This window comes from Cyprinus carpio, chromosome B15, assembly GCF_018340385.1.
Source record: "Cyprinus carpio isolate SPL01 chromosome B15, ASM1834038v1, whole genome shotgun sequence".
Lineage (NCBI taxonomy): Eukaryota > Metazoa > Chordata > Actinopteri > Cypriniformes > Cyprinidae > Cyprinus > Cyprinus carpio.
In genome coordinates this window covers 5,792,492-5,812,201 of record NC_056611.1, presented here as the reverse complement: position 1 = coordinate 5,812,201, position 19,710 = coordinate 5,792,492, and positions in this window count along the sequence as shown.

Below are 19,710 nucleotides of genomic sequence, written 5' to 3'. Positions count from 1 at the left end.
TGCCCTCCCACCCACCCCATCAGTGGCACCCATAACCCGCCGCCACCACGCCACTGGCGCGCAAACCCCCACCTCCTCCCACATTGAACTCTCACCTCAATTCACCGCTAATGATCTCCTCACCCTCCAAGCATCGAATCCAGTGCTACAAACCATTGCCACTCACATTTCCTACCCACCCACTCATACCATTTCCACCTCCGACCTATCCAATTTATCTGATCTCCGCCAACTTCACTCAATCAAGCACATGCTGCATCTTAAAGACGGTGTTCTCACATATGTCCCTGAGCCCCTAACTACGCCAAAGCTCATAGTTCCTCAGGGCCAAAGGGGGATGATGCTGACACACGCCCACGATGCACCATGCGCTGGACACCATGGTGCCAGGGCCACCTACAAAACGCTCAAGCAAGTGGCGTACTGGCCTGGCATGCAGCAAGACGTGGCAGAATATGTAAATGGATGCCTGGTGTGTTGCCAGTTCCAACCGGCAAACCCAAACCACCGAGCACCACTACAATGGAAAGGAATGACCTTCCCATGGTCGGACCTCCAAATAGATTGGGTAGGACCCCTGCCATGGTCGACACGGAAGAAACAAATACTTCCTCGCCGTGGTTTGCGAATTCACTAAGTGGGGTAGAGTGTCTTCCAGCTCCCAACGATACAGCAGAAACGACAGCCTGCCTGTTAATGAACCACATCTTCTCAAGATTTGGACTGCCTTTAAGAGTCAACTCTGACCGAGGAACCCACTTCACAGCTGAAGTCATGCAGGAAGTATGGAAATGCCTGGGCATACAGGCCAAGCTTCACATAAGCCATCACCCAATTTCTACAGGTCAGGTCGAACGAGTCAACAGGACAGTGGCAAGCATGTTGAGGGTGTATGTGTCCGCCAATCAAAAGGATTGGGATGTCAAGCCTCCTCTGGTACCGATGACCATCAGGGCCACCCCTCACCGGTCTACCAGAGTAGCCCTGTTCGAAATGATGACAGGACGGCAAATGACACTACCATTACACCTGCTGTACCAACCTGGTGACCTGAACCTCATCACCGCCTACACCATTCACCAGCACCTGGAATAGTTGCATCAGCACCTAAGAGCGACTTTCGCCTTCGCGCAACAAAACCTCCAAAGAAGCGCAGAAGGTCAAAAAGCCTACTACGACCAAAAGGCCTCTCAACAGGAACTCAGTGTCAGAGACCAAGTGTGGTCCTACAGCTTCGCCCAACAAAGGCAGAATGCTCCCCATCGCCTGTCAAAGAAATTCCTTCCTCACTGGACAGGACCCCACGAGATTGTAGACAAGCTCTCACCTGTTGCCCATCGGATCAAAATCAGACAAGGGCGCAGCGAGCCAGTCCTTCGATGGGTCCATCGAAACCAGACAAAGAGGCACCAGGGCTCCAACTGACAGGGAAAGGGGGAGGATCAAACTGACTGACACAGACCAACAATCCCATGCTATACACCACACTAATTATAACTATCCTTTTAAGTCAACATATAGTTTGGTTTTACACAACACCTACACGCTCCTCCACAGCACTGCTAGGACCAACCCCTAGTGGAGAGGAGTCCTCCACACATGTGACACTCGGTTTACATTCTTAACCTCAGTCAGTGTCCTTGTGTCTCTTTGTGTTTATCTTTTCTCTTTTTCTTTGTGTTTTTCCTTTTCTTCCCTGACTATAATTTTCTTTTCCCTTCTAGTCCTCATCAGGAGATTCCCTTAACTCAACTTTAAATCCAGGTCTAGAAATTAGGATTGACTCCTGTTACCCCAAAATTTTTTTTTTTTTTTTGTAAATCCTTGTCATTAAAAGCCATCATCATCCAAATTAAGGCAATCCAAGCCAATATTGTCGGAAAACGATGGCTAGTCAACACCTCACCGCCGTCTACGATCAACACGACAAGGTCATACGCATTATCCTGCCTAGCCAAACTTTATGGATCAATGTCCCTAAGGGCTCGATCCTCCATATCGATGATCTAGCATTGTATCACCTCACCGACGATGAGTATCAGGCTGAACTCGAAATCTCACTGTTCTTCAAACAGCATTCCTTCGTCCTTGATCCAGAATTGGAAGAAAGGATCAGGGAGGAAGGAACGCAACTTATTGATTTGACTCCTGTTAATACAGCCTTAGAAGCTATAGCTCGCCTTCTGCCCACTGGTGAGCCAATCATTCGGTCTTGGTCTGTCGCTGACACAGCGCTTCACATCTCTACTATCGTAGGGATGTATTGTGACCTTGATACTAGCCTTCCTCCTGCACAAGCGAGTGAACGCCGTACAAGAGTCTTTCAGTAAATGCACGTCTCTGGCGTCCTGCGCATTTACCGACGTGATAAAACTGACCAAGAACCCGAATTGGAGAATCCAATCAACTTGAGTGAGATTACGCCCATACCGCTTCGTTGAACCACTGACAGTTAGATCGATCAAAAACCCAATTACAACTAATCCTAAACAACGCACCCCTATGTCAGTTGAAGTGTTCCTAACCCATCTATCCCAAGTTACCTAAGTCCTGCACCAGAATTCAGCAAGTCATGGAGATGTTGTTTGTGTCTTGTGTGTGCCTGTTCTCTCTGTCTCTTGTTCCAGTGCCCGTCGATGTTCGCACCAGGAACATCACCGCGCAAAAGGGGGACTGTAGGACCTCGGTGAACAGTCACACCAATAACTGCAGAATCGGCTACTTCTCCCAAAGGAATTAAAAGAGCCTATTTCCTCCCATCTGCACATTCTGAACTCCATTAATTATTAACTAAAGAGTAACAAATGCTCAGTTGTATGTCTGCATTTAATAGAAGTGACAACGTGATTCCGCAACAGAGGACTTTTGTTTCTACCCCCGCAAATCAGAAAACTAATCAGGAGTTAATTATGTGACGTCGACATCATGTGTAAGCTTCCTGTCAGCCTTGTTGTTTTCCGATTAAAAGAGTTGACGACATTAACTCTTTTCACAAGATACAAGGACCCTGTGTATCAAGAAGCATCTCATGATCACAACGTATGGAAACCCCCGCGGCCCCACAGGAATCATTAATAATTAATGGACCTCAACACAAAGGATCCATATAGGATCCATCCCATGACTCTGCTTCCTGCTTGGTTGGGAAGTTTTCTACAAACTGAACTTTTCAATAAATGATCTCAAAAGGACAACCATTGAGAAATCTGAAGGTTTAATTATATTCACAAATAATATGTTTTATGTCTTATATATGTTTGATGTGTTCAAATGTAATCGGTGCAACTTTAATCAATGTTTTACTGGTTTTAGCAGATAGTGCTATTAAATGTGTGTAAGATATGGAAAGTTTAGTGTTGAACGAAAGCTCACATTATTTGCTTAAACTTGGAGCTAATGAAATGTCCAAATTTTGTATTGGGTGCATATTATGACACTTTATAAGGTATTCACCAAAGTTCCACAATGGAGTTCATCTCACATGACGATATCACGGGATGCTTAATCAATGCACAAAGAGAAACAGTACGGGGCATGTCTAAGTTCTGCAACAGCATCCCATTGGAAGATCGCGTCGTGGGATGGACCAAATCCTCTTGGATAAAACTCCAATGCCTGAACTAATTCAGCGCACGCTTCCTTCTTCGCCATGGCTTGAACTACCTACTCCAACGCTGCTAGCGTTCTTGTCATCCAGAACTCAAAACACTCCGTTGAAACTTCGTGACTGCCAAGAATCTTCGAAGTCTTGCAAACCGCGAAACTATCCGAAGGAATTCCGAAGCTCTACGTAACCAGGCAACCACCAATCACCAGGAGGGTTTCCCAAAAGACGTCATCCAAACGTGGGATGGACCAAATCCGCTTGGATAAAACCCTCCCTGAGACGAGGCAACAAGCGAATCTCCAACTCCGCTTTTCAGCGCAAATGCAAGTAAAACAAACAAACTTCATTCCTTGCTGAAATAATTGCAGATTGATCTTAAGCAGTAAAGATAAGACACATCTCTGCTTTTGTGATTTTCTTGGTGCGATCTAATGAATAACTTACTCCTGGGACTTCATTCAAATCCGTTCTCATTCTCTTCAGTAACTGTGTGTTTGTGTATGTACGTGTGTGTGTATGTATGTGTATGTCCATTAGGTTTTAGAACCATGTAATAGAGTAGCTCAATAAATTCTTGTTTCATTTGTAAAGAAGTATTGTCGTGTGTGGTGTATTTTAAGATTAAACTTTGCCCAGATCCTATGCTACCTAGCTCGTAGTTTATAAATTATCATTCTGTTTGTATTCTCATTAAGCCATGAAGTAATATAAACAGAATTGAAAGGATATACTGAATTTTATGTTCGCTGGACGAACCGTTGATGAAGTATAAACTAATTAAATTTGCAATCAGTTCAATTAGAGCAATTCGAATCTTTAGATTCGATCCTTCTCAAAATAAATGAGCTAATATTTCCTTACTATAAACTAATTAAATTTGCAATCAGTTCAATTAGAGCAATTCGAATCTTTAGATTATATATATATATATATATATATGGACAACAGGTTTGTAATCTTTCCTTGTGTTTTCTTGGTAAACAATTAGCAATATCTAGGCTAACATACAGAGCCAGTAAGCCTTACTTAACAATCTATTTTTTTCTGCGTATTGAATTACCATGTGGACTCTGATTGGACGGTGGAGAGCTACTCATGTTTGTGTAATGATCTGTTTAAATGAAGATATCTCCAAATACATTCTCACTAGTTCTTTATGAGGTTGAAAATATCTCCAAATGAACAAGGAGTCGTAGTTAATCTGTTTTTGATATCATCTTTTAATTTCTGACTAGTAATTATTGCAATAGTGTCTAGTAACTATTTAAATATTACTAGTAAGCATTCATTAGATACTAGTACTTATTTTTTAAATACTAGTAGTTATTCATTAGGGATTAGTTCTTATTTATTAGACACTAGTATATTTTGTAATTACTACTTGTAACTATTCTTATCTTACTATAGTAAGATCTGTTTTTTTACTTGTCTTATGTTATGACTAGTCCAAATGGCTACAGTAGAGTTCAATTAAAAAATTTACTAGTAAAATTAAAAAAAAAATCATACTAGTGACATTTCAAATAAGTACTAGTATCTAATAAAAGTGTACTAGTATCTATTAAATAAGTACTAGTATCTATTTAATAGGTACTAGTATCTAATGAATGAGTACTAGTTTTTAATAAATAAGCACTAGTACCTAATGAATAAGTACTAGTATCTATTTAATAGGCAAGGCAAGGCAAGTTAGCACATTTCGTACACAATGGTAATTCAAAGTGCTTTACATAAAAGAAAGTAAAATAATCATGAAGAAAAATAATAACAAAGATAAAACAAGCACTTTTAAAACATAAAACAAGCAGTTTTAAAACATTGGAAATGATTAAAAAATTTACTTTACATAAAATACAGTGAATACGTAAAATACAGTGCAATCAGTTCGGACATCGCACAATGCTCATTCAATAAATGCACAGCTAAACAAATGAGTTTTGAGCCTAGATTTAAATGTGTCTGTTTTAGCACATCTGATCTCTTCTGGAAGCTGATTCCAGCTGTGGGCGGCATAGTAACTAAAGGCGGACTCCCCTTGTTTTTGTGTGAACCCTTGGTATTTCTAACTGACTCGATCTGAGTGGTCTATCTGCAATATATTTTGGTCCTAGGTCATTGAGTGATTTATAAACGAGTAAAAGTACTTTAAAATCAATCCTAAATGTAACTGGAAGCCATGTTCTAATATATGATGTGTTGGGTTTAATATAGTGCTGTGTTGGGGTGGGAACAACCCAGCAGTTGGGTTGTTTTGACCCAGCAGTTGGGTTATTTTTGACCAGAGGTGGGTAGTCCAGGGGTCAGAAAGTAAAAGTCCTGCCATATTTTTTGCTCCATCCATGAACTCAGCAGCTGATTTTCACCAGAGGAGGAACCAAGTCATTCCTTTCAAGTCACAATCAAGTCTCGAGTCAAATCCCAAGTCATCAAAGAGTTAAAGTTAATGAGATAAATAAGTGATTAATTAAATGATGATTGTGCATTAATGATGAACACATGCTGTTATTGGAAATTACAGAGGATCAGATGTTGATGTTTTATTGGTTAAAATGATGCCACCATCATGGAGATCAGTGTTTGATTTAGTTGTGCTCTTGACCCTTGACTTGTTGTGCTAGATCTCTCTCTCTGTAGAAATGCATGTGGTGTTTTACAATGATGAGATATTTGCTGTTTATATGGGATGAAACAAGCCTCATGAAATGGCCTGATTTCATTTAAAATAACTTGCTTCTATTTACATGTTCAGGTTTTGCATTAAGAACTATGTGAAACTACAGAACACTGTTGTTCTAAAATATATAGTGAATTAATAAAAAAAAAAAGTATATGTGTGTATATATACATATAATACACCAAAAAAAAAACTACTATACTATTTAGACACAGAGAGACATCAAGAACCAGTATACCAATCTCAACAATGGTGACAATCAACAAAATGCTTCATGATGCAATGAATGCTGGGTAACACCATAGTAAAAACTCCCATCATGCACTGCAGTATGAAAAATTATTGTCACCACTGTTGAGGATAGTATGATAAATGTTCATGGCTAAATTCCTGAGCTGATATAGCTTTTTTTTTTATTCAATATTGACACATTAAGGTGGCATTTGTTTTTTTTTTTGTTTTTTTGTAGTTATACAGTACCTGAACAATAAACCAAAGAGAGAGACCGCTTTACAATGTTTATTTACCATGAGTTATTAGCAGAAATCACAAGTTACTCTGCTACTTCAAGCTTTTGATTCAGCAATGCACAAATGTTTGTTGTGAAACAATATTGCAATTGCTTAGAAACCAACTACTTTGAGTTATTAAAAGGGTCAAGAGACTAATTAAAGCAAATCTTGACCACAGTTATGGTGGCATCTTGTGTGCTTTTAAAAAAAAGAAATAAATCAGTATATTTCATCCAAGGCTGTGCCTGGAGTCAGTTGTAGTTCTTGTGTTTCTCTTTTCTTCTGTTAAGTTGATTGTTAACAGCAGGTGTTCATCACTAATGCACAATCTTCATTTAATTAGTCACTTAATTATCTCATTAACTTTAACTCTTTGAGGACTTGGGATCTGACTCGAGACTCGTTTGTGATGTGAAAGGAATGACTTGGTTCTCCTCTGGTTAAAACAGCTTGCTGGGTTCATGGGTGGAATAAACATATGGCAGGACTTTTACTTTCTGACCCCTGGACTTTATACCTCTGCCAACTGCTGGGTCATAACAACCCAACTGTTGGGTTGGTCCCTTTTTAACCCAGCGTTGGGTTATATTTAACCCAGCATTTTTTAGAGTGCAGTGTAAGGACCTGAGGACTGGTGTGATATGCTCAGATTTTCTGGTTCTAGTCAGAATTCTGGCAGCAGCGTTCTGGATGAGCTGCAGCTGTCTAATGGTCTTTTTGGGAAGGCCATTACAGTAGTCCACCCTGCTGGTAGAAGTTTCTCTAAGTCTTGACTGGAAACTAGTACTTATAGGTAACTAGTAACTACACTCTAAAAAATGCTGGGTTAAAGATAACCCAACGCTGGGTTAAAAAGGGACCAACCCAACAGTTGGGTTGTTTTGACCCAGCAGTTGGCAGAGGTATAAAGTCCAGGGGTCAGAAAGTAAAAGTCCTGCCATATGTTTATTCCACCCATGAACTCAGCAAGCTGTCTTTAACCAGAGGAGAACCAAGTCATTCCTTTCACATCACAAACGAGTCTCGAGTCAGATCCTAAGTCCTCAAAGAGTTAAAGTTAATGAGATAATTAAGTGACTAATTAAATGAAGATTGTGCATTAGTGATGAACACCTGCTGTTAACAATCAACATCACTGAAGAAAAGAGAAACACAAGAACTACAACTGACTCCAGGCACAGCCTTGGATGAAATATACTGATTTTTATTTTTTTTTAAAAGCACACAAGATGCCACCATAACTGTGGTCAAGGTTTGCTTTAATTAGTCTCTTGACCCTTTTAATAACTCAAAATAGTTGTTTTCTAAGCAATTGCAATATTGTTTCACAGCAAACATTTGTGCATTGCTGAATCAAAAGCTTGAAATAGCAGAGTAACTTGTGATTTCTGCTAATAACTCATGGTAAATAAACATCGTAAAGCGGTCTCTCTCTTTGGTTTATTGTTCAGGTACTGTATAACTACAAAAAAAAAAAAAAAAAAACTATTTAAACAAATGCCACCTTAATGTGTCAATATTGAATAAAAAAAAAAGCTATATCAGCTCAGGAATTTAGCCATGAACATTTATCATACTATCCTCAACAGTGGTGACAATAATTTTTCATACTGCAGTGCATGATGGGAGTTTTTACTATGGTGTTACCCACACTGTAAAAAGTGATTCTGTATATTTACTCAATGTAATTGTGCCAAAAGATTACAAGCAATATTATTAATTAAATTTAACACATTTTAATTAATTAGAATTAGCCATTCAAAATGAGTAGAATAACATGAAAAAATTAAGTAAAATTTATACAAAAATATTTATTTCATTGGGCAGCAAACAAACAAATAAAAAACACTATGCTAAAGAACACTATGTTATGCATGCCAGGCCAGTAGTTGACGATCATGAAACACCCTTCGAAAACATTATATGCATGCACATGACGTCAACCTTTTTACAAATTCACATTTTTGTTGCTTACATAGATATGATACAGGCATCATGTTCAAAAGGTTGTGTCTTAAGGCCCCCAAAACAAGGTTATTGAAGACACCTAAAGTTCACGAACAGAATCACTGAAGGAAAAAAGGGTCAATTATTGGTTACCATTATAGTGGTCAGTGTTTGCTTTAGTTGGGCTCTTGACCCTGAAATTTTTAATATTTTATTTTGTATTGCTGTTGTAACTCAGTTATAACAGCTAGACAAGCTAGGAGAAAAGATGATCAGGTGGTGTTGGTTATGCTTTTACATAATCTTTGTTTTACCTGAATATCTGAACTCATTTAGAGCCTGACCTCTGAGTTAAATTAACATTCATTGTAGCAGTACTGTGATTCAACAATAAAAGATCTGGAATTTTCAGTATAATCCAGAGTTTAAGAATTCTGTTTAAAACAAAGGGAGGAGTACCATCATTTGGCACACAGTGACATCAAGAACCAGCGTATGAATCTCAAAAACGGTGACAACAGCATATACAGATGAACTGTAAGCATCACAAAACAAGCTACTAAAGAATTATTGCGCATAATTTATTCATGCCGCAAAGCATGATGGGAACCATAAATGTGTTTTGATTGGTGGCACCCAGAATGCAGTGCAACATGCTTTTTGATGGTCACCATTGTTGAGATTCTCAGGCTGATTCTTGATGTCCGTGTGCCTAAATGAAAGACTCTTTTCCTTTTTAACAAGGTTTTGATCAGAAATGCTTCTAAGAATTTCTCTGATTAAGCCAAAAGAACCAGAACTTATTTTGTACAACCACAGGATGCCTGTTATTGATAAGACACACCCAGGTCAGAAACCATGATCAAATGATGATCTAACACCACCGGATCACATTTATTTGTTGTATCACAACTACAGCAACCAAAAAAAATCTGTTTAAAAATTTAAGGGTCAAGAGCCCAACTAAAGCAAACACTGACCACTATAATGGTAACCAAAATTTTTATTTTTCTCCTTCAGTGATTCTGTTCATGACCTTAAGGTGTGTTCAATAACTCTGTTTTGGGGGCCTTAAGACACAACTTTTTGAACATGATGCCTGTATCATATCTATGTAAGCAACAAAAATGTGAATTTGTAAAAAGGTTGACATCATGTGCATGCATATAATGCTTTCGAAGGGTGTTTCATGATCGCCAACTACTGGCCTGGCATGCATAACATAGTATTCTTTTGTTTGTTTGTTTGTTTGTTTTTTTGTCCAATGAAATCAATATTTTTGTGTAAATTTTACTTAATTTTTTCATGTTATTCTACTCATTTTGAATGGTTAATTCTAAATAATTAAAATGTGTTACATTTAATTAATAATATTGCTTGTAATCTTTTGACACAATTCTATTGAGTAAATATAGAGAATCACTTTTTACAGTGCAGCATTCATTGCATCATGAAGCATTTTGTTGATTGTCACCATTGTTGAGATTGGTATACTGGTTCTTGATGTCTCTCTGTGTCTAAATAGTATAGTAGTTTTTTTTTGGTGTATTATATGTATATATACACACACACACACATATATATATATATATTTTTTTTTTGTCTAATTATTTTTTATTTTTATTAATTCACTATATATTTTAGAACAACAGTGTTCTGTAGTTTCACATAGTTCTTAATGCAAAACCTGAACATGTAAATGGAAGCAAGTTATTTTAAATGAAACCAGGCCATTTTATGAGGCTTGTTTCATCACATATAAACAGCAAATATCTCATCATTGTAAAACACCACATGCATTTCTACAGAGAGAGAGATCTAGCGCAACCAAGTCAAGGGTCAAGAGCACAACTAAATCAAACACTGATCTCCATGATGGTGGCATCATTTAACCAATAAAACATCAACATCTGATCCTCTATAATTTCCAATAACAGCATGTGTTTCATCATTAATGCACAATCATCATTTAATTAATCACTTATTTATCTCATTAACTTTAACTCTTGAGGACCTTGGGATTTGACTTGAGACTTGTTTGTGACTTGAAAGGAATGACTTGGTTCCTCCTCTGGTGAAATCAGCTGCTGAGTTCATGGATGGAGCGAAAATATGGCAGGACTTTTACTTTCTGACCCCTGGGCTACCCACCTCTGGTCAAAAAAACCCAACCGCTGGGTCAAAACAACCCAACCGCTGGGTTGGTCCCTTTTTAACCCAGCACTGGGTTATATTTAACCCAGCATTTTTTAGAGTGTAATAGGTACTAGTAACATTTCAAATAAGTACTAGTATCTAATAAAAGTGTAGTTAGTTACTAGGAAACTAGTAACTAATAGGTACTAGTATCTAATGAATGAGTACTAGTATCTAAAAAATACATACTAGTACCCAATGAATAACTACTAGTACATAAAATTAAGTACTAGTCACTAGTGGAATACATACTAGTCAAAACTGAATAGTTGATATCTCAATGACGGATCCCCATAGAAGTCAATAGCAAACATTTTACATTTGTTACTAGTAACAATATAAAAGTTATTAGTCACTATTGAATTAAGTACTAGTATCTAATAAATAAGTACTAGTATCTAATAAATAAATACCAGTATCTAATAAATAAGTTCTAGTATCTAATAAATAAGTGCTAGTATTTAATCAATAAGTACTAATATCTAATGAATAAGTACTAGTAACTAATGAATAAGCACTAGCATCTAATAAATAAGTACTAGTATTTAATCAATGAGTACTAGTATCTAATGAATAAGTACTTGTATCTAATGATTAAGTACTAGTATCTAATGAATAAGTACTAGTAACTTTACAAAAGACACTAGTAGCTAAAGAATAAGCACTATTACCTAAAAAATAATCACTAGTAGTTCATGAATAAGTACTAGTACTTAATGGAAAAGATACTAGTATCTAAAAAATAAGTACTAGTAATGTTAAATTAGATACTAGTGCAGTTTATAGATTAAATGTTAAAACGGCTTTCCATAATTTAATAGGCACTAGTATCTAATAAATAAGAATTAGTATCTAATAAATAAGTACTATAGTAGCATGAAAATAGATACTAGTGAGGTGAGGTGGCAATATGTCTCCTGGGGTATCTGGTACCATATGTTCAACAACAGGTCCTCCTGTTCCTGTACATTGCAGGGTGGTGGTGATGAAGGGCAAACCCGCTTTTTTGCTCCATTTCATGTGCTGTTTGCTTGCAGTTAGCATGGCACCCCAGCTGGGTGCTGTGACATTGCCCTGATCACCACTGTTTAGCTGCTGATGATTTGTCACACTGTGACCCTGCAGTTGCTGTGAACAATGTGCAACAGTCTCAGCTGGATGATGGTTTGATGTTTGGATATCTGTGCACCACTTTTGATATGTACTCACTTCAGCAGCACGTGTACAAACCACAATGTCCGCTGTTTACCATCTCTTATCACATGTCCAACAAAAACTTCAAGGACACAAAAGTGCAAAAACCACCTTAGACAGGGTTCAAACCCACAACATTTAGGTTAACAGCCCAGAGCTTGAACTACTGTGGCACACCACCTACATCTATAGCAGCAGCCAAAGACACACGTCATTTACCATTTAGTTTTGTGCAGATACAGCAGTTTACAAAATAATCCTAAATGGCAAAGAGGTCAACAATGGAAAATGGTCTTATTTCTGACCACTATGTGGAGCTGTTACCAAATACAAGACCATGCCTACAAAGCTTATTTAAAAAGAGTCGTGTTGCAGAGAAACATCACAACTATTTCCATAGGGTGTCATTTGTTAATATTTGAACAATTAAAAAAAAAAAAAAAAAAAAAAAAAAAAAAAAAAAAAAAAAAAAAAAAACATTGTTTGACAATTATATGAGCCAATTTTGTTTGAAAAGAAAAGAAAAGAAAAGAAAAGAAAAGAAAAAGAAAAAGAGATACAAAACCGGATGACAATATATTTTACAATGTCTGATTATCAAGATTTCAAAAATTGAAATCATCTTCATTTTGAGATCAGGGTAAGAATCCTGTTTTTAGCCAAAAATTCAAAGTTATAAAAAGGGCAACACAAATTTGGTCCTCAGCCCCCAAAAATCTGATCACTTTTTAACCTCTTAAGAAGCACTTAAGAAAACTGCTCTGGGAGCTGACATTGAGAAATCCCTCATTAATAACACATTAAACGTGTGTTTGTGTGAATATGAAGAGATGATCACGCTCACCTGATACTGTCAGTGTAACTTTATCACTCATTTGTGACCAGTGTGATCGTTCTGTATCTGATCCTCCACAGTAGTATTTACCTGTGTCAGACTCAGTAACAGAACTGAATGTGTGTTCCTTTTGATCACTGAAAACTCTGTTTAAACCTTCTTTATGCCAGTAGTATTGCCAGGTAGTGACTCCTTGTTATATGTCACATCTGAGAGTGACTGTCTCTCCGCTGAATACATGTCGAGCAGGTTCAATGGTCACTGTGGGTTTTGGTTTTTCTGTACAATGACAAAAATTCACAATAAAAATAATGTGAATAATAAAATAATAAAATGAGCTGTTTTACTGTATATAGTTTATTGCAAAAACATGTTATATTGGGTTAGACTGTGTTGTTCTCTATAGCTGTTATAGTCACTTAGTGTCATGAAACATTTTCACTAATTTCTCAGAACAGTTCATTAAGTGAGGAAATGTACAGTATTTGCTGCATATCGTCACTGCTATTGGTTCACTGCTATTTCTTTATCTAGTCACAACACAAAATAACTTAAGAATGTGTATTTATAATAATTTAAAATCATAACACTCATTACGGCTAGTTTGTAACAGTGTAGAATCACTCATATGTGAATATGTGATGAAATGTATTCACCTTCAGTTTGTCCAGAGTGAATATTTGAAATCAGCACTAAAAACACAAAAAGAAAATGTCAGCATTGATGTGTATATTGCATTAGCCATATGAAGGTATATTCGTCTTCTTTTGCTTGTAAAACACCATCATTTTACTCAAATGTTTCTCAGCTGCACAACACAAGTTTCTATTGTCATTTTTGGTAACACTTTATTTTGATGGTCCATTTTGAGCATTTTGTTGACAATTAATTAATTAATGTTGCAAGTAAATGTGAACTTATTCTAACCCTTCCAGTCTAATAATACTCTACTATTACTAATACTAACTTTTCTACACTTTCAAGGGTCTGAAAACTGTGACAGTAATAAAGATTAACTCATAATAAGATATTGTGTGGAAGACTGCATATTGTGTCCAGATGAATACAGAATCCCCGGTTTTGATATTTTACAGATTTCATCATCATAACAGAGAAACCCGTTTAGGGAACTGGCTGTCTGATCACAAGCAGAGGAATAAAGAAACTCTTACTAACTGTGCAATAGTGAATATCTAAGTTACACATGTTACACTAAGCATCTGCACAGAACAAACCAACAGAACTGATTCAACAAACATTATTACAAAGCACAAAATATCTGATTTACTGACCAAACAGACTAACCAGAACACAACAAACAGCACTAACTGCGGACCTGCTACCTCAAGCTCTTTTTTTCTCATATATCATGAAAAAAATAAAATAAAAATAATCCAGGTACACTAAACCACTTGATCCTATTCATAATATAAGAGTAATTAACATCCACTGAAACACAGAAACCAGTACTCACAGAGCACAAGAGGAAGTTGACTGAGCTCCATTCTGACCATATAATGACAGACAGTTAAAAAACCACAGACTGTGTTAAAAACTCAAGACTTCCTGATACCTACAGTCAGATCTAACATGACACATTATAGAGATATAAATGCACCTCATGTGTCAGAAAAAAATGTATTAAACTAACTAACATGTAAGTTTTGGGCAGAAAGTGTGTTACCAATCAAGCAGCAATGTAATGACTTGAAGATTGGGGATCCAAATGCAGTTTATTAGGGTAATCCAAAGCCGTGGATTTGAAAAAAAAAAAAAATGGTGCTTTGCAGGACTCTTATGTTTGAATTTACATTGACTTGGTTGTGTGTGTGTGTGTGTGTCTATGTACACTTATTTGGGATTCAATAGAATAGTTTAGAATAACCTCAACACCAGACAGAAACTGAATGCACATCACACCTCTGCCACATTTTATCATGTTCCATATCTGGGGTCTCAGAGATACAGAACAGCTAACCCAAAATGTTTTTGCTACTACTCACGTCAGTTATTAATTATAATCACACACTTGTATATTTTATATTATTGATCAATATGTGAATCCGTTGACCGGACTTTGCATGACACGAGTTAGAAACTCGTCTAACTCAGATTAAAAACTTTTTCAAACCATCCTCTGCTCTGCGATGTTTTGTTAGATTTGGTCTGACCACCAGATGTCGCTAATGCACACTGTTAAAAGCTTTTTCAGCACAATTTCATGAAAGCCTCAAACAATTCAGAAAGCCTTGATTTCCCATCACTACCAAAGGGTAGCAAATAGGGCAGAAAACTGAGACAAAACCAGGAAACAAGGAAAAATCCAAGCACGATACGGGGACCAGGAAAAGCAGACTCAAAGAAGCAGTGAGACAACAACCAAGACTAAGCAACGATTGAGTGAAAAACCAGGCATTAAATACAGTGAGACTGATGAGGTAACACGACATAGGTGTATACAATTAATGATCAAGAGTAGGAGGAGTGCCCTCTGAAGGAGCTCATGGGAAATCCAGCCGGTGATTGTAACAATCAAACTGAACAGCATCAATTTTCCATGAAGTAATATTCCAGTACGAACAAGGAAAATGAAACATCACTTTTGATGGATATTTATTGTAATTATGGTATTAGCTGTATTTATATCTCTTTGGAAGTAAATAAGCAGAAACTAGTGATCAGCTGTTGCTTTCACACTGGTTAATGCCACCGAGCTCCAGAGGTGGATCTTTCAAGTCACAATTTAGTCTTGGAGTGGTATAACTAGTACTCAAAGAGTTCATTTGAGTTAATGAGATAATTAAGTGTCTAATTAAATGATGATTGTGCATAAGTAACCAACACCTGCTGTTAACAATCAACATCATTGAAGAGAAGAGAAACACAAGGACTACAACCGACTTTAGCCACAGCCTTGGATGAAATCAACTGAAACACACACACACACACACACACACACACACACACACAATGCCACCATAACTGTGGTCAAGGTTTGCTTTAGGTAGTCTCTTGAACCTTTTACTAATTCAAAGTAATCTGTTTTAAAGTAATTAGTAGTAGTAGCAGCAGCCCTTTATTGTCACTAGTCACAAATACCAGCGAAATTAGCCATCAACCTGTCCATACATACATATACACAACATACATACAATATGACAAGGGGGTAGACAGGACATGAAGACAGGGAATTGAGGAAGAAATACAGCATAACATGAGGAAGGGGAGGAGAAAAAAAGAAATTAGCCCAGCCTATGCTCCTTTGGGAGTACAGTGTGAGAACAGGAAAAACACCTCAGCAACAAAAGCACATAGTCAATACAGCATAAACACACGACTTTGGAAGAGGGGGGTCAAGGTAAACCAGTGCAGGCAAGCAGCCATCCGGTCCTGCAGCCATTCTCGGTGCTGGTCACAGACCCGCTTGTCAGATTGGCGGTACAAAGCCGGCGAGGGATTGGGGGGGGGGGGGGTGACTGCATATCTGTATATATGTGCGTATGTGTGTGTATGTATGTAAAATTTCTTGTATGTAGGCCTGGAGAGTTGCTACTCCTGGCATCAAATCTAGGTGCCTCAGTCCGCAGGATTGTGATAGCGATACACAGCAAGTTGCCATGGAGACAACCTTGATCAGGTCCCAAACAGAGTCAACAATCAGCAGGTGTCTGTGGAGTGGGGGGAGGAATGCAAGAGCGTTTCACTGAAGTGCTCTTCTGGGGGAGTTGTTGTTCCAACAGCCGCCTTGGCTGAGGCCAGTGCTGGTTGAGGGGAGCCAAAAGCAGTTAAGATTAGGGTTGTTTGGTCTTGGGGCAAGTAGCCGCATTCCAATTTACACAGCTACTCTCTTAGTCCATTCTGGTCTCCGAATCGATCCATTTGCCTTTGCAAAGCTGTGAGCTTCTCCGTGATGTTATCCATATTGCTGTTAATAGTCTCAGTCTCAGTGCTGACTGCTCTGCCCACTGCTACAGTCATAACGGGCAGCCCAGTGAGGTTTTGGACAGCTGTTCCCGTTTTCTGAATTCTTCGATAAACCAGGGCAAAGCCTTATCCAATCAGCAGAAGACCTGTTATCATGGTTCCGAATAGGTAGAAAACTTCAATGTCCTCCACGGAAAGAGCCGCCAGACACACGACCCGCCACCTCTCCCACGCGTCCATCGTGTAGCCAGCTGCGAACGTTCCAGCAGGGCAGTCAGGTTCCACCGAACCCAAGCTTCTCGTCGAGAAGATGGTGTCAATTGCGTTGAGAGACCAATTGATTAAATCCATGATTACAGTTTCAGTTTGGAGAGCAGTGCAGAGAGAGTCTCTTAAGTATAAGACAATAGACGAGACGAGAGAAGCAAAGCAGGGAAGGTAACGGGGAGGAGAGGGAAAGAAAATGTGACCGCCTTTGTTGAGAGCCAAATGAGAGAAAAACTTACAAAAATTACAATGTTGTTTCACATACCTCAAGACGAATGAATACACAGGAAGTGGTTTTTCTTTGGTTTATTGATCAACACTTATTGACTATTGAGCTGAAGAAAAAAATTTCCACTAAACAAATGTCTCTGATAGCGCTTCAACATTGAAGAAGAAAAAAAGAGATAACTTCATCAGCTCAGGCTTTTAGACATGAACACTTATCATATGATCCTCAACAGTGATGACAATAATTTTTCATACTGCAGAGCATAATGAGAGTTTTTTTCTTTGGTGTTACCCAGCATGCACTGCAGCATGAAACATTTTGTTGATTGTCACCAGAGGTGGGACTTTCAAGTCACAAGCAAGTCTTCAAGACATATCCCAAGTCTTCAAAGAGTTAAGTTAATGAGATAATTAAGTAACTAATTAAATGATGATTGTGAATTAGTAATGAAACACCTGCTGTTAATGAGAATTACAGAGGATCAGATGTTGATGTTTAATTGGTTAAAATGATCAGTACTCTACAATGAGAAGGTATTAGCTGTTTTTATTTGACAAGAGCTAGTTATCATGAGCTGGCCTGATTAGGATCAAAATAATTTTCTTTCATTTATATATTTAGATTTTCCATAATCAACCTTGTAAATCTATGTAATGCATATAAAAATTTAAGTTCAGTACTATTTGGACACCCACAGACATCAAGAACCAGAAAATGAATCTCAAAAATGGTGATCATCAACAAAATGTTTCATGCTGCAATGCATGCTGGGTAACGCCACAGTAAAAACATGCACTGCAGTATGAAAAATTATTGTCACCACTGTTGAGGACCATATGATAAGTGTTCATATCTAAAAGCCTGGGCTGATACAGTTTTCTTTTGTTTTTAATATTGAAGCATTATGGTGGCATTTGTTTAGTAGGACTTTTTTTATTCAGTTCAGTAATGGCTGAATGAAACACCATTGCAGTTGCATAGAAACAATTTACTTTAAATTAGTAAAAGGGTCAAAGGGTCAACTAAAGCAAACACTAACCACAATTATGGTGGTATCCATTCATTACTAATGCACAATCATTTAATTAGTCACTTTAATTATCTCATTAACTTTAACTCTTTGAGGACTTGGAATATGGCTTGAAGACTTGCTTGTGACGAAAGTCCCACCTCTGCATTTTGTTAAAAAATTAAAAAATGTATAAGCCCAAATCGCAAGCGGTTCTCAATTCCAGTCCTCACGCCTTCAGACATTTGTTCTATTTGAACGTAAGTGCCCTGCAAAGTGGTCATCACAGGATATACTCCGCCATGTTTCCAGTTCGAAGCGAACGTATATGTTCTATTCAAAGTGCATTGAAGTGTGCGAGACATTAATTTAAATTGTATTTATTTACTGGGGTATATGATATCACACTTGTCCATGTGTGAAAATGTTGCAAAGCGCAAATCTGTAAATTAATGTTCCAAAGTGAGGTAAACTTCAACAGATTTCCCCTGCTCACGGTGTAGGGAGCAATGAACACTGTGTAGGGACCATGTCAATGGGAACACAGTTCATGCACGGAGCTCACTTCAAAAGAGCTGATTATCTGAATCAAGTGTGTTAACAAAGAAAGACATGAAAAATATGCAGAGCTGGGGGTGCGAGGACTGGAATTGAGAACCGCTGGTATTGTCATTATAATCTGTAATTATGTCCCCACTGGATGCAACAAATGTCTTGTTTGTAATGGATTTTAATCAGAGATGGGAAGTCCAGGGGTCAGAAATTAAAAGTCCTGCCATATGTTTATTCCACCCATGAACTCAGCCAGCTGATTTCACCAGAGGTGGGACCAAGTCATTCCTTTCAAGTCACAAGCAAGTCTTAAGTCAAATCCCAAGTCCTCAAAGACTTAAAGTTAATGAGATAATTAAGTGATTCATTAAGAGCTGATTGAGCATTAGTGATGAACACCTGCTATTAACAAGCAGCCTCACTGAAGAAAAGAGAAATACAAGAACAACTGATTTCAGCCTCAGCCTTGAATAAATGTTTGCTTTAATTGTGCTTTTGAGCTTCTTAGTAACTCAGTGTAATTTGCTTCTAAACTATTGTGGTGTTATTTTACAGTAAACATTTGTATATTGTTGAATCCAATTTTGAAGTAGCAGATTTTTTTGTGCTTTCTGCTGATAACACATTTGAATAAGCATCATGATGTGATCTCTCTCTTTGGTTTGTTTGCTGACATTCAGTTATTACAGAACTGCAAAATAATAATAATAATAATAATAAATATAGCTGCAAGCAGAAATTACGGGGCCAAGCACTACAGAAGC